Raw genomic sequence first — 13971 nt, 5'->3', positions numbered from 1 at the left:
AGTAGACAAGTTATGTTAGCTCCTACAAGCCTTGGAAAAGATAAGTCTGTAAGTAAACTGTTTAACTTGTTTATATAACTCAATATTAAGGTGGAAAGTGTGTCAATTTGATAGTAAGATGTCTATTGAAAAACGATTTGTGTGCACTGTTTCAATGGATGTTTTGAGAACTTATAATGGCTGCCAGTCGTGTATTTCCACCATCGAAATAGTTTCAACACTCAGAAGTATGTGTTTGATGATATTACTGTATATTTGTGTGAAGCTAATATTTACATATTGTGTATTACATTTCAGTATGTTAATTGAATCACATAGCTTATACATTTGTCATTGTGTGTATTTCAGTTTAAAAAAGTAAAGATAGGAAAAGACAAAATAAAAGATCAACAACAATAAAGAGCCTTAATGGATTAATCTGCTTTGGAACTTTATTAGACGTCTTGGATTGTTTGTTAGCTGTTTGCCAAGCTGTATAACCTCAACACGTATAGTGAGGGCAGAACAGGCAATAGGCAATTACTGCCAGGCTTCGCTCTCATGTAAGGGAAGAAGAATTGTTGATTGAGGACTGTGGTGTTCTTAGTGTCATAGTGTGTGTAGTATGTTCCAATAGCAGCAGAAGTGCACTTTTTATTTGCATTTTATTTAACACTATATTTTTATTTATGCACCTATATTGATCACAGAGACAGGTTGTTTTTGTGTTACTGTATATATTTGTTTTTCTGACAAATCCCACTTAATATATACTCAGTGGCCTAGTGGTTAGAGTGTCCGCCCTGAGATCGGTAGGTTGTGAGTTCAAATCCCGGCCGAGTCATACCAAAGACTATAAAAATGGGACCCATTACCTCCCTGCTTGGCACTCAGCATCAAGGGTTGGAATTGGGGGTTAAATCACCAAAATGATTCCCGGGCGCGGCCACCGCTGCTGCCCACTGCTCCCCTCACCTCCCAGGGGGTGATCAAGGGTGATGGGTCAAATGCAGAGAATAATCTCGCCACACCTAGTGTGTGTGTGACAATCATTGGTACTTTAACTTTAACTTTATATACATTGGGTAACAACAGTCAATATTTTATTTTTTATTTTTTTTAGGGGGGTAACAGTCAATATTTTTGTATTATTATATATATTTTTTTAATTATAAAATAAAAGTGAGCTTTTGTTAAACCAAATATTGTGTTTTTTTCCATATACAACAACCTATCTGAAATCGATAAGAGAATTGATAAGGAATCGGTTCGATAAGAGGATTCGATAATGGGCTCGAACTTGATAATTTCTTATCAAACATCATCCCTACACCTAACATCAACTGTAATGATATCAAGTACAGGACTGTATCTAGTCGATACTACTATGATTACGTCAATATTTTTGGGCATCACAACATCTTCTTTTGTTTAAAAAAAATTTATATTATGTTTATAAACTCAGGAAATATGTCCCTGGACACATGAGGACTTTGAATATGACCATTGTATGATCCTGTTACGACGGGTATCATCCGAAACTAATGTAAAGCATCCAAACAGAAGAATAAATTATTATTACATTTTAACAGAAATGTAGATAGAACATGTTAAAAGAGAAACTAAGCAGATATTAACAAGTAGATTAATAATTCATTTTCTACCACTTGTCCTTGATAATTTTGACAAAATAATAGAATGGAAAATGACACAATATGTTACTGCATATGTCAGCAGACTAAATTAGGAGCCTTTGTTTACTTACTTACTTGCTTACTAATAAAAGACAAGTTGTCTTGTATGTTCACTATTTTATTTAAGGACACACATGCAATAAGAAACATATGTTTAATGTACCCTAAGATTTTTTGTTAAAATAAAGCCAATAATGCAATTTTTAGAAAAGTATCGAAAAGTACCGAAATAATTTTGGCACCGGTACCAAAATATTGGTATCGGGACAACAGTAATACACACACATATATTTTGTGCGCACTACCATACAAAAAACGGAAATGACGCAATAACACAAACATCAGTAGGCAATGGAGGAGCCTAGTTGATATATATTATTAACAATTAAATGTAATACATTTAGAATACATCATAATTTACAAAATATTAACAATATACAAATAATATTTAATGTAACAATTAAAGATGTATCAAACCATAGCCCCTGAATCAAAATCAAATGGTGAGGTGTCCAAATATTCCCACCCCTACAAGAGACACGAATGAATCACCAGCATTCCAACAACTTGAGTACTCCGTGATCATCTTTTATAGGGATACTTGTGTTACTCTGTAGTCATGGCAAGTAAACAGATTCAAACAATTTGCAAGCCACACAAAACCTCAATGTAGGCCTCTTTCCACAAACATTTTTAATGACACGTGTACCCGACCTACACCAATGTCCCAATGCGGAGTAAGCACAGTATAGCTAGCTCGCTTGCTTCCACAACGCAATTGTTTACTATTAGTGATGTCACCAGCACCACTTCCCGGGAGGGCCTCGGGAGAGGACACGCGGTGGGGTGGGAAAAAAACAAAACGTGGAGATCAGCAGAACTCTATGACAAAGAACTAGCAGCTCGCTAAAACTGACCCCACAGGCTGGCGTGCCCATCCCCGATCCTGGTAGATGTTAACACGCATGCAGCTCTCCCAGTGTGGTCGACAGAGCGGAAACAAAATGCAAAACATCTCACATCCCAGGACGAGGGAAAAAAAAAAGCTCTGCAGACAAACAACCTGAATATTCAACTTTAAGTCAAATATGAACTAACTGACTATGTATAAAAGCACCAATGTTTATGTCAGTTTACTTCCAGTGTACAGAGCCTTTCATTGGGTTTTGCATGTATTTGTTTAGCAAAATGTTCAGCAACAGTTTTCAGCTGCAACCTTTTTGACATCAACATGCCCCCTCTAAGGAGTTGGTCCCTAATTCTATTAAACTGGCCACAGAGTAAGGTATACCTACCTAGTACCACAATCAGAACAATTTGAAGAAAAATTAATAAAACCTAAGGATTATTGCTTTTTTATACAGCTAGTGTAATACATCTACTAATAGGGCTGGGAGATATATCGAATATACTTGATATATCGCGGGTTTGTCTCTGTGCGATATAGAAAATGACTATTAGGGATGATGTTTGATAAGAAATTATCGAGTTCGAGCCTATTATCGAATCCTCTTTTCGAATCGATTCCTTATCGAGTCCAGATTGGTTGTTGTATATGGAAAAAAACACACAATATTTGGTTTAACAAAAGCTCACTTTTATTATATAAGAAAAACATTTAATCTAATAAATAAATAAATATTGACTGTTACCCCCCTAAAAAAATAAAATAAAAAAAATAAATATTGACTGTTGTTACCCAAAGTATATTAAGTGGGATTTTTCAGAAAAACAAGTATATACAGTAACACAAAAACAACCTGTCTCTGTGATCACTATAGGTGTATAAATAATAATATAGTGTTAAATAAAATCAGTCCCTTGGGCACAAAACTGAAAATAATACAGCTCTCCAAAAGTGCAATTCTGCTGCTATTTGATATAACTGTTTGTTATGATGCTTTAACATTTTTGCACTGTATATCTTTATTGAAAGAAAATTCTATGAAGAGAAAAGTTGTTTGCAAATGTGGTTACAATGCTAAAAAATGAAAAGTTGAAGCTAAAAAAAGAAATACACTTTATTGAGTTAACATTATTTCTTTATAGGGGGAAAGATGTTATGAGCTAGGGAATATAACAACTACACTACCCAGCATGCAACGGGAGTGACGAGCATGTGCGATAGCCCCGAAAAGTGTTGTTGCATGTCGCTAAGAATGAGGTTATGAGCACGCTGTGAAAGTGAACGTCGAGAACTCAGCCAACACGCCTCGTCTGCATTATTTATAATTAGACAGACAACACATATACAGTGTCATTTTGTTTTGTTTACAAGGAAAGAAAAACAAAAGTTAAAAAAGGGAGATATATGTTGTATATATATATATATATATGTATGTGCTGTGGTTGCTTTAAGAACGTTGCGATAGCTGCCGTAAAGGAGGTGCGTTGCTAGCCTGGTTGCTATGTTTCCGGTTGGTCGTAAAAGTGTTCGTCATGTGTTTGGACCCTGCTCACATCTCTCAGTAAAGTTATTCATTGGATTACACCTTTTGTTTTGAACTTTATTACACCTTGGAGCGCTTTTTCCGGTCCATTTTTTTTCCTGCTTTCGCTATCTGCGCCTAATGACTGAGCTACGTGACGTCATTTCTTGTGATGTCACACGGAGCATTTCTGGTCGGGACAGGACTCGTTCCCAGGGATTCGAATAAAGAACCAACTCTTTTTCTTTACTATAGTGGTCTCGATAACGGGTACCGGTTCTCAATAAGGGATTTGAGTCCAAGGACTCGGTTCTTTTCTTATCGAACAACCGGGAAAATCGGTTTCGAGTATCATCCCTAATGACTATATCGTGATATTCCAGTATACGTTCTCACGCAGTTGCTTTTAGCTGCGGGCATTACACTACAGGCTGTTCTCACTCTTTCTTGTCAACAAGCGTACCTTCTAACGTACGTCACATACAGTCGCGCGTACAACGTCATACGCTCTCGCCGAGCAGAGAGGTAGCAGCGTGGGTAACGTTCGCTGTGGTGCAAGTGGAGCGGTGCGAGTGGTAATACGAGAGAAAGAAGGTGCCAATCTGGTAACAAATGAAGGAATAATTAATTCCCAGGAAAAATAGCAGGGGGTCCATCGTCTGGCGGTGGTTTGGCTTCAAGCGGAAATATGTCGAATAGATATATGTAATATGTCAAGTATGCAGCAAAAGCGTTGCTACAAAAAGTAGCAGCACTGCTAATTTGTAGCATAATTTGAAAAGTCACCCGCTAGAGAATGAAGAGTGCTTGAAACTCCGCATGTCAACATCTCCGGCCGGTGCCACACCAACATGCCGAAGCAACCATTTCCACATCAACACCGTATGAAAAAATAGTCTAAAACAGAAGGAGATAACATCCGCAGGAACCTACCACATAGCGAAGGACATACACTATTTGATTTCCTATTATGCAGCTCATTTTTATTTGACACTTATTGAAATATCTTGTGTGACATCATGCACAAAAGTGCACTTTATTTGTTTTAAACTATTGTATTGGCATTCTGTACAAAAATGACATCAAGCACAAAAGTGCACTAATAGCTTGTTTTGGAAATGACATGAATGTTTGTGCCACTGTTTAATAACTGTTTAATAAATACAGTTTTGCTAAATTGACTTAGTTGTGGTTTCCCTCTCTGCATGAAAGCTTAAAATGAGCATATATTAATGCAGTATAAACAAGAATGTTTTAATGTAGACACATAGAATCATCATACTGCTGTGATTATATGCATCAAGTATTCAAGGCTAAGGCAAAATATTGAGATATATATCATGTATCGTGACATGGCCTAAAAATATTGAGATATTAATAAAAGGCCATATTGCCCAGCCCCATCTCCTAACATTGCAAATTGGACCAAAGAGGAAATACAATTACTGACTTTGGCCAAAGTTATTTGAGGGCAAACACAACCAAGTACCAGTAATGGCTATCTTGGGAAAAAAGAAAAAAAAACCCTGATGATAACCATTAAGGCTGCACAAATAAATTTTAATCTTGAACACGATTTTGGCTGCCACAAATTAATGAAGGTGCTCATCAGCGATATTAACGTTTCAAAAACAAGCTCCGCCTGCGTATGAAATCAAACAATTTCAAAGCCGGCAGCGGCAGAAAAGTAACAACTGCTCGACTTGAAGGCGTGGACGCCTGCACAACACGCTGCTCTACTTGAAGTCACACAAGCAGGACCAATAGCATGCTAATTAATCAGACTCTGGAAACAGTTTCCCATTGTGTGTTTGGAGAACCAGATCAAGTGTCTCGGTGTCCAATTGATGATGTGTGGGCCACACACGGAACGTGGCTCTTTTACATTACATTTTCTACCGCTTGTCCCTTACGGGGTTGTGGGGGGTGCTGGAGCCTATCAAAGCTGCACACGGGCGGAAGGCGGGGTACACTACACCCTGGACAAGTCGCCTAATCAACGCAGGGCCAACACAGATAGACAGACAACATTCACACTCACATTCACACACTAGGGCCAATTTAGTGTTGCCAATCAACCCGGAGGGAACCCACGCAGTCACGGGGAGAACATGCAAACTCCACACAGAAAGACCCCAAGCCCAGGATCGAACCCCGGACCTTCGTATTGTGAGGCGCACGTGACATTGCCCCGAGACAAAAAAACTATTAATGTGCAGTGCATTTTGAGCACAGGAAGTGAACAAACTTATAAGTAATTGATGGGATGTGATATTTAGCCATTTTGAACTTTGAACTGTAAACAATTCTGATGTAACTTTGTATAAGCATGTTCAAAATAAATTATTACTGATTATACAGTGGGTACGGAAAGTATTCAGACACCCTTTACTTCTGTTCACTCTGTTCCATTGCAGCAATTTCCTAAAATCAAAAAAGTTCATTTTATGTCTCATTAATGTACACTCTGCACCCTATCTTGACAGAAAAAAACAGAAATGTAGAAATTTTCCCAAATGTATTAAAAATGACAAAAACTCAAAAAAGCACAAAAGTATTCAGACCCTTTGCTCAATACTTTGTTGATGCACCTTTGGCAGGGTCTTTTACAGCCTCAAATCTTTTTAATACGATGCCACTATCTTGACACAGCTATCTTTAGGCAGTTTCGCCCATTCTTCTTTGCAGCACCTCTCAAGCTCCATCAGGTTGGATGGGAAGCATTGGTTTTCATCCAGGATGTCTCTGTACATCGCTGCATTTAGCTTTCCCTCTATCCTGACTAGTCTCCCAGTTCCTGCTGCTGAAATCCATCCCCACAGCATGATGCTGCCACCACCATGCTTCACTGTAAAGATGGTATTGGCCTGCTGATGAGCGGTGCCTGGTTTCCTCCAAACATGATGACCAGCATTTACGCCAAATAGTTTAATCTTTGTCTCGGCAGACCAGATAATTCTATTTTTCATGGTCTGACAGTCTTTCAGGTGCATTTTGGCAAACGTTTGAAATGGCTTCCGTCTGGCCATTCTACCAAACAGGCATGATTGGTGGTTTGTTGCAGAGACGGTTGTCCTTCTGGTAAGTTCTCCTCTCTACAGAGAAATGCTGTAGCTCTGACAGAGTGACCATCGGGTTCTCGGTCACCTTCCTGACTAGACTAAGATGATTGCAACGATGTACAGAGACATCCTGAATGAAAACTAACACTTTATATCCAACCTGATGGAGCTTGAGAGGTGCTGCAAAGAGGAATGGGCAAAACTGCCCAAAGATAGGTGTGCCAAGCTTGTGGCATCGTATTCAAAAAGTATTGAGGCTGTAATTGCTGCCAAATATGCATCAACAAAGTATTGAGCAAAGGGTCTGAATACTTATTTGTGATTATATATTTTTTTAATTTTTAATATATTTTCAAAAATGTCGACATTTTTGTTTTTTTCTTTCAAAAAGGAATGCTGAGTGTACATTAATGTGACATAAAATAAACTTTTTTGATTTAAAAAAATGGCTGCAATGAAATAGTGAAAAATGTAAAAGGGTCTGAATACTTTCCGTACCCACTGTATGCAACAACTATGCATAATGTTTTTTCAGCCATTTATTGGACTGTTTTACAACTTAATTGATGACGTCACGTTCATAACCCCCACCACGGCAAGTATATTGCCGATCTGTGGGAAGCACTGTTTTTACTGAACATAAATAGTGGCGACTTGCCCAGGGTGTACACCGCCTTCCGCCCGAATGCAGCTGAGATAGGCTCCAGCGACCCCCCGCGACCCCGAAAGGGACAAGCGGTAGAAACAGGATGGATGGATAAATAGTAATCATGATTAATAATCCTGATTCTAATATTGATAATTGTGATTATTATTTCGGTCATAACGTTGCAGTCCAAATAAACATTGATGCAGAATCTATTGCAAGGCGACGAAGGTGGCACACATGTCTCTGTCTAGGCTGTTCAGTACAATATGGCACGCTTGACTCAAACAATAATAAGGCAACTGCAGCGCTGAGTCATCTTGGTCTCTTATGCTTACAGTTTTATATACAGATATAAACTTTACATACACTTGTAAAGAACATAATGTCATGGCTGTATTGAGTTTCCAATAATTTGTACAACTCTTATTTATTGTGTTAGAGTGATTGAAGCACATACTTGTTGGAAACAAAAAACATTCATGAAGTTTGGTTCTTTTATGAATTTATTATGGGTCTACTGAAAATGTGAGCAAATCTGCTGGGTCAAAAGTATACATACAGCAATGTTAATATTTGGTTACATGTCCCTTGGCAAGTTTCACTGCAATAAAGCGCTTTTGATGTGATTTAGCCATTCCTTTACCACTTTTGACGTGTGTTTGGGGTCATTGTCCTGTTGGAACACCCAACTGCGCCCAAGACCCAACCTCCGGACTGATAATTTTAGGTTGTCCTGAAGAATTTGGAGGTAATCCTCATTTTTCATTGTCCCCATTTACTCTCTGTAAAACACCAGTTCCATTGGCAGAAAAACAGGCCCAGTGCATAATACTACCACCACCATGCTTAACGGTAGGGATGGTGTTCCTAGGATTAAAGGCCTCAGCTTTTCTCCTCCAAACATATTGCTGGGTATTGTGGCCAAACACCCCAATTTTTGTTTCATCTGACATCACATGGACAAAGATAAGACCTTCTGGAGGAAAGTTCTGTGGTCAGATGAAACAATGACCCCAAACACAAGTCAAAAGTGGTAAAGGAATGGCTAAATCAGGCTAGAATTAAGGTTTTAGAATGGCCTTCCCAAAGTCCTGACTTAAACGTGTGGACAATGCTGAAGAAACAAGTCCATGTCAGAAAACCAACAAATTCAGCTCAACTGCACCAATTTTGTCAAGAGGAGTGGTCAAAAATTCAACCAGAAGCATGTGGATGGCTACAAAAAGAGCCTTATTGCAGTGAAACTTTCCGAGGGACATGTAACCAAATATTAACATTGCTGTATGTATACTTTTGACCCAGCAGATTTGCTCACATTTTCAGTAGACCCATAATAAATTCATAAAAGAACCAAACTTCATGAATGTTTTTTGTGACCAACAAGTATGTGCTCCAATCACTATCACAAAAAAAATAAGAGTTGTAGAAATTATTGGAAACTCAAAAGAGCCATGACATTATGTTCTTTACAAGAGTATGTAAACTTTAATACATAACTGTAATATATATATATATATATATATGTATGTATATATACTGTATTTTTCGGAGTATAAGTCTCACCGGAGTATAAGTCGCACCGGCCGAAAATGCACAATAAAGAAGGAAAAAAACATATATAAGTCGCACTGGAGTATAAGTCGCATTTTTGGGGGAAATTTATTTAAACCCAACACCAAGAATAGACATTTGAAAGGCAATTTAAAATGAATAAATAAATAAAGAATAGTGAACAACAGGCTGAATAAGTGTACGTTATATGAGGCATAAATAACCAACTTAGAACGTGCCTGGTATGTTAACGTAACATATTATGGTAAGAGTCATTCAAATAACTATAACATATAGAACATGCTATACGTTTACCAAACAATCTGTCACTCTTAATCGCTAAATCCCATGAAATCTTATACGTCTAGTCTCTTACGTGAATCAGCTAAATAATATTATTTGATATTTTACGGTAATGTGTTAATAATTTCACACATAAGTCGCTCCTGAGTATAAGTCGCACCCCCGGCCAAACAATGAAAAAAAATGCGACTTATAGTCCGAAAAATACGGTATATACATTTTACAGCAGAGGTTATTGTTGACTTAAACATTGCCTGTACAATTAATAAAGGTTTTAAGGTGTTGACAGTTTGACCGAGCAAACTTCCATTAATTCCTAAGCGAAAAAGTGAACAATTAAAATGGAGAAAATTGAGTGGACAGGCAACAACATAAGAAAGTTAATCCAGTCATGTGCATGTCTGCCACAAAAAACAGCAGGACAATTAAAGTGGGTGCACTGCTAACCACTGCTGTCATGGTTGCAAAGGGGGGATGGGTCCCGAGCATAATGGGGGCCTTGCTTTTACATGACGTCCCATCTAGAGCAGTGTACGCTTGCTTCCGTCCTAAACCAACCAAGAACATTCTAATCTGTAGAAATTAGATCCGGGTAAGAAGGGCTAGCGTAGTGCAAGAGAAGTCAAACTGGAAAACCACACTGTGCATCGGGATAGATTAAACTGGAAAAAACACTCATCAGGCTGGATTTATTTGCCATTGAAGCAATAAAACCATGGCAGTGTCCAAGCTCTCCTGACTGATTCCTCCAGTAAGATGATTACGAGGTTCCGTCTAAATCCACAGATTGTTTTAATGACTGCAGAAAGAGGTAAGCGTTAAAAAGGCTTAGGGCAGGGCTATTCCACTAAATTGTTCAAGGTGGACCTGCTGCAAAGACGCCGGTCAAATATGTTCCATGCTGCGTTTAGTGTGCCGTGATATACAGTCTGGTGTGCCGTGCGAGATTATCTAATTTCACTTATTTGGATAAAAAATATTTTCTGCAAACCAGTAATTATAGTCTGCAAATGATGTGTTGTTGTTGAGTGTCGGTGCTGTCTAGAGCTCGGCAGAGTAACTGTATAATACTCTTCCATATCAGTAGAAAAGTAGCTAATTGCTTTGTACATGTCAGAAACAGCGGGAGGCAGTGTGCAGGTAAAAAGGTGTCGAATGCTTAAACCAAAAATAACAAAAAAATGAGTGCCCCTAAGAAAAGGCATTGAAGCTTAGGGAAGGCTATGCAGAACGTAACTAAAACTGATCTGGCTACAAAGTAAACAAAAACAGAATGCTGGACGACAGCAAAGAATTACTGTGGAGCAAAGACGGCGTCCACAATGTACATCCGAACATGACATGATAAACAACAATGTCCACACAAAGAAGGATAAAAACAATTGAAATATTCTTGATTGCTAAAACAAAGTAATATCGCTCAAAGGAAGACATGAAACTATTACAGGAAAATACCAAAAAAAGACAAAAAGACAACAAAATAGGAGCGGAAGACAAGAACTAAAACACTACACACAGGAAAACAGCAAAAAACTCTAAATAAGTCAGGACGTGATGTGAAAGGTAGTGACAGCTATATTGATGCATGGTTGGTTATGGTTTAAAGTCATATCCAACAATTGCGACAACGACTTTTTAGTGTCAACTGAGTTTAGTTTTTTAATGATTTCTGCTGGTGGTGTGATTTTTTTCAACGCAAAAAAATGTACTTTGGCTCAAAAAAGCTTGAAAAACACTGTTCTAGTGGTCCATTTTCCATTATGACATCAGCAGGGTTTCTATCAAGATGCTTGGTGAACGCAGTGTTTTTCAACCTTTTTTGAGCCAGGGCACATTTTTTGCGTTGAAAAAATCCGGAGGCACACCACCTGCAGAAATCATTAAAAAACTAAACTCAGTTGACAGTAAAAAGTAGTTGTCGCAATTGTTGGATATGAATTCAAACCATAACCAAGTATGCATCAATATAGCTCTTGTCTCAAAGTAGGTGTACTGTCACCACCTGTCACATCACGCTAGGGCTGGGCGATACGGCCTTTTATTAATATCTCGATATTTTTAGGCCATGTCACGATACACGATATATATCTCGATATTTTAACCTTGAATTAACACTTCATACATATAATCACACCTGTATGATGATTCTATGTGTCTACATTAAAACATTCATGTTCATACTGCATTAATATATGCTCATTTTAAACGTTCATGCAGAGAGGGAAACCACAACTAAGTCAATTTATCAAAACAGTATTTATTAAACAGTTATTAAAAAATAATTTCTAAAACAGAAAGTGCAAGATTGTCAGAGACATTTTAAAACAAGCTATTAGTGCACTTTTGTGCATGATGTCACTAAGATGACATATCAAAACAACACTAAATTAAAGTGCACTTTTTGTACAGAACGCCAGTACAATAGTTTAAAACAAATAAAGTGCACTTTTGTGCATGATGTCACACAAGATATTTCAATAACTGTCAAATAAAAATGAGCTGCATAATAGGAAATCAAATAGTGTATGTCCTTCGCTATGTGGTAGGTTCCTGCGGACGTTATTTCCTTCTGTTTTTGACTATTTTTTCATACGGTGTTGATCTGGAAATGGTTGCTTCGGCATTTTGTTGGTGTGGCACCGGCCGGAGATGTTGACATGCGGAGTTTCGAGCACTCTTCATTCTCTAGCGGGTGACTTTTCAAATAATCCTACAAATTAGCAACAATGCTACTTTTTGTAGCAACGCTTTTGCCGCATACTTGACATGTTACTGTTGTCTGTTCAACATATTCCCGCTTGAAGCCAAACCACCGCCAGACGATGGACCCTGTGCTGTTTTTCTTGGGAATTAATTCTTCCTTCATTTGTTACCAGATTTGCACCTTCTTTCTCTCGTATTACCACTCCGCTAGCATCACAGCTATCGTTACCATGTCACTATCTCTCTGCTCCGCTAGGGCGTATGACGTTGCACGCGCTCAGTATGTGACGTATGTAAGAAGGTGCGCTTATTTTATCTCTCTGTGAGAAGGAGAGACAAGAAAGAGTGCAAAAAGCCTGTAGTCCGCAGTTAAAAGCAACTGCGTGAGAACGTATAATGGAATATCACGATTAGGACTGCAACAACTAATCGATTAAAATCGATTATAAAAATAGTTGCCGAAGAATTTAGTCATCAATTCGTTGGATCTGTGCTATGCGAATGCGCAGAGGCAATTTTTTTTATTTTTTATTTATAAACTGCAACATGTACAAACAGCTGAGAAACAATAATCAAAATAAGTATGGTGCCAGTATGCGGTTTTTTTTCAATAAAATACTGGAAAGAATAGAAATGTAGTTTGTCTCTTTTATCCGATTATTAATTGCTTAATCGAGTAATAATCGACAGATTCATCGATTATCAAATTAATCGTTAGTTGCAGCCCTAATCACGATATAGCAATTTTCTATATCGCACAGAGACAAACCCGCAATATATCGAGTACATTCGATACATCGCCCAGCCCTACATCCCGCCGTGACTTATTTTGAGTTTTTGGCTGTTTTCCCGTGTGTAGTGTTTTAGTTATTGTCTTGTGCTCCTATGTTGGTGGCTTTTCCTCTTTTTTGGTATTTTCCTGTAGCAGTTTCATGTCTTCCTTTGAGCGATATTTCCCGCATCTACTTTGTTCTAGCAATCAAGAATGTTTGTTGTTTTTATCCTTTTTTGTGGGGACATTGTTGATGTACATTGTGGACGCCGTCTTTGCTCCGCAGTAAATAAATGATAAATAAATGATAAATGGGTTGTACTTGTATAGCGCTTTTCTACCTTCAAGGTACTCAAAGCGCTTTGACACTACTTCCACATTTACCCATTCACACACACATTCACACACTGATGGAGGGAGCTGCCATGCAAGGCGCTAACCAGCACCCATCAGGAGCAAGGGTGAAGTGTCTTGCTCAGGACACAACGGACATGACGAGGTTTGTACTAGGTGGGGATTGAATCAGGGACCCTCTGGTCGCGCACGGCCACTCTTCCACTGCGCCACGCCGTCCCAGTAAGTCTTTGCTGTCGTCCAGCATTCTGTTTTTGCTGACTTTGTAGCCAGTTCAGTTTTAGTTTCGTTCTGCATAGCCTTCCCTAAGCTTCAATGCCTTTTCTTAGGGGCACTCACCTTTTCTTTATTTTTGGTTGAAGCATTAGACACCTTTTTACCTGCACACTGCCTCCCGCAGTTTCCGACATCTACAAAGCAATTAGCTGCCACCTGCTGATATGGAAGAGTATTACACGGTTAATCTGCCGGGCTC

At 38.4% G+C, this 13971-nt stretch overlaps 1 protein-coding gene across 4 annotated transcripts in view; it reads right to left on the bottom strand.

The window, feature by feature from the left end:
- arhgef12a (Rho guanine nucleotide exchange factor (GEF) 12a) overlaps positions 1-13971 on the bottom strand; it is a 102284-nt gene that overhangs the window by 86759 nt on the left and 1554 nt on the right. The window lies entirely within an intron of this gene.

Source organism: Nerophis lumbriciformis, linkage group LG17 (genome assembly GCF_033978685.3).
Source record: "Nerophis lumbriciformis linkage group LG17, RoL_Nlum_v2.1, whole genome shotgun sequence".
NCBI classification, from domain to species: Eukaryota; Metazoa; Chordata; class Actinopteri; order Syngnathiformes; family Syngnathidae; genus Nerophis; species Nerophis lumbriciformis.
This window is presented reverse-complemented; position numbering and strand designations above follow the sequence as displayed.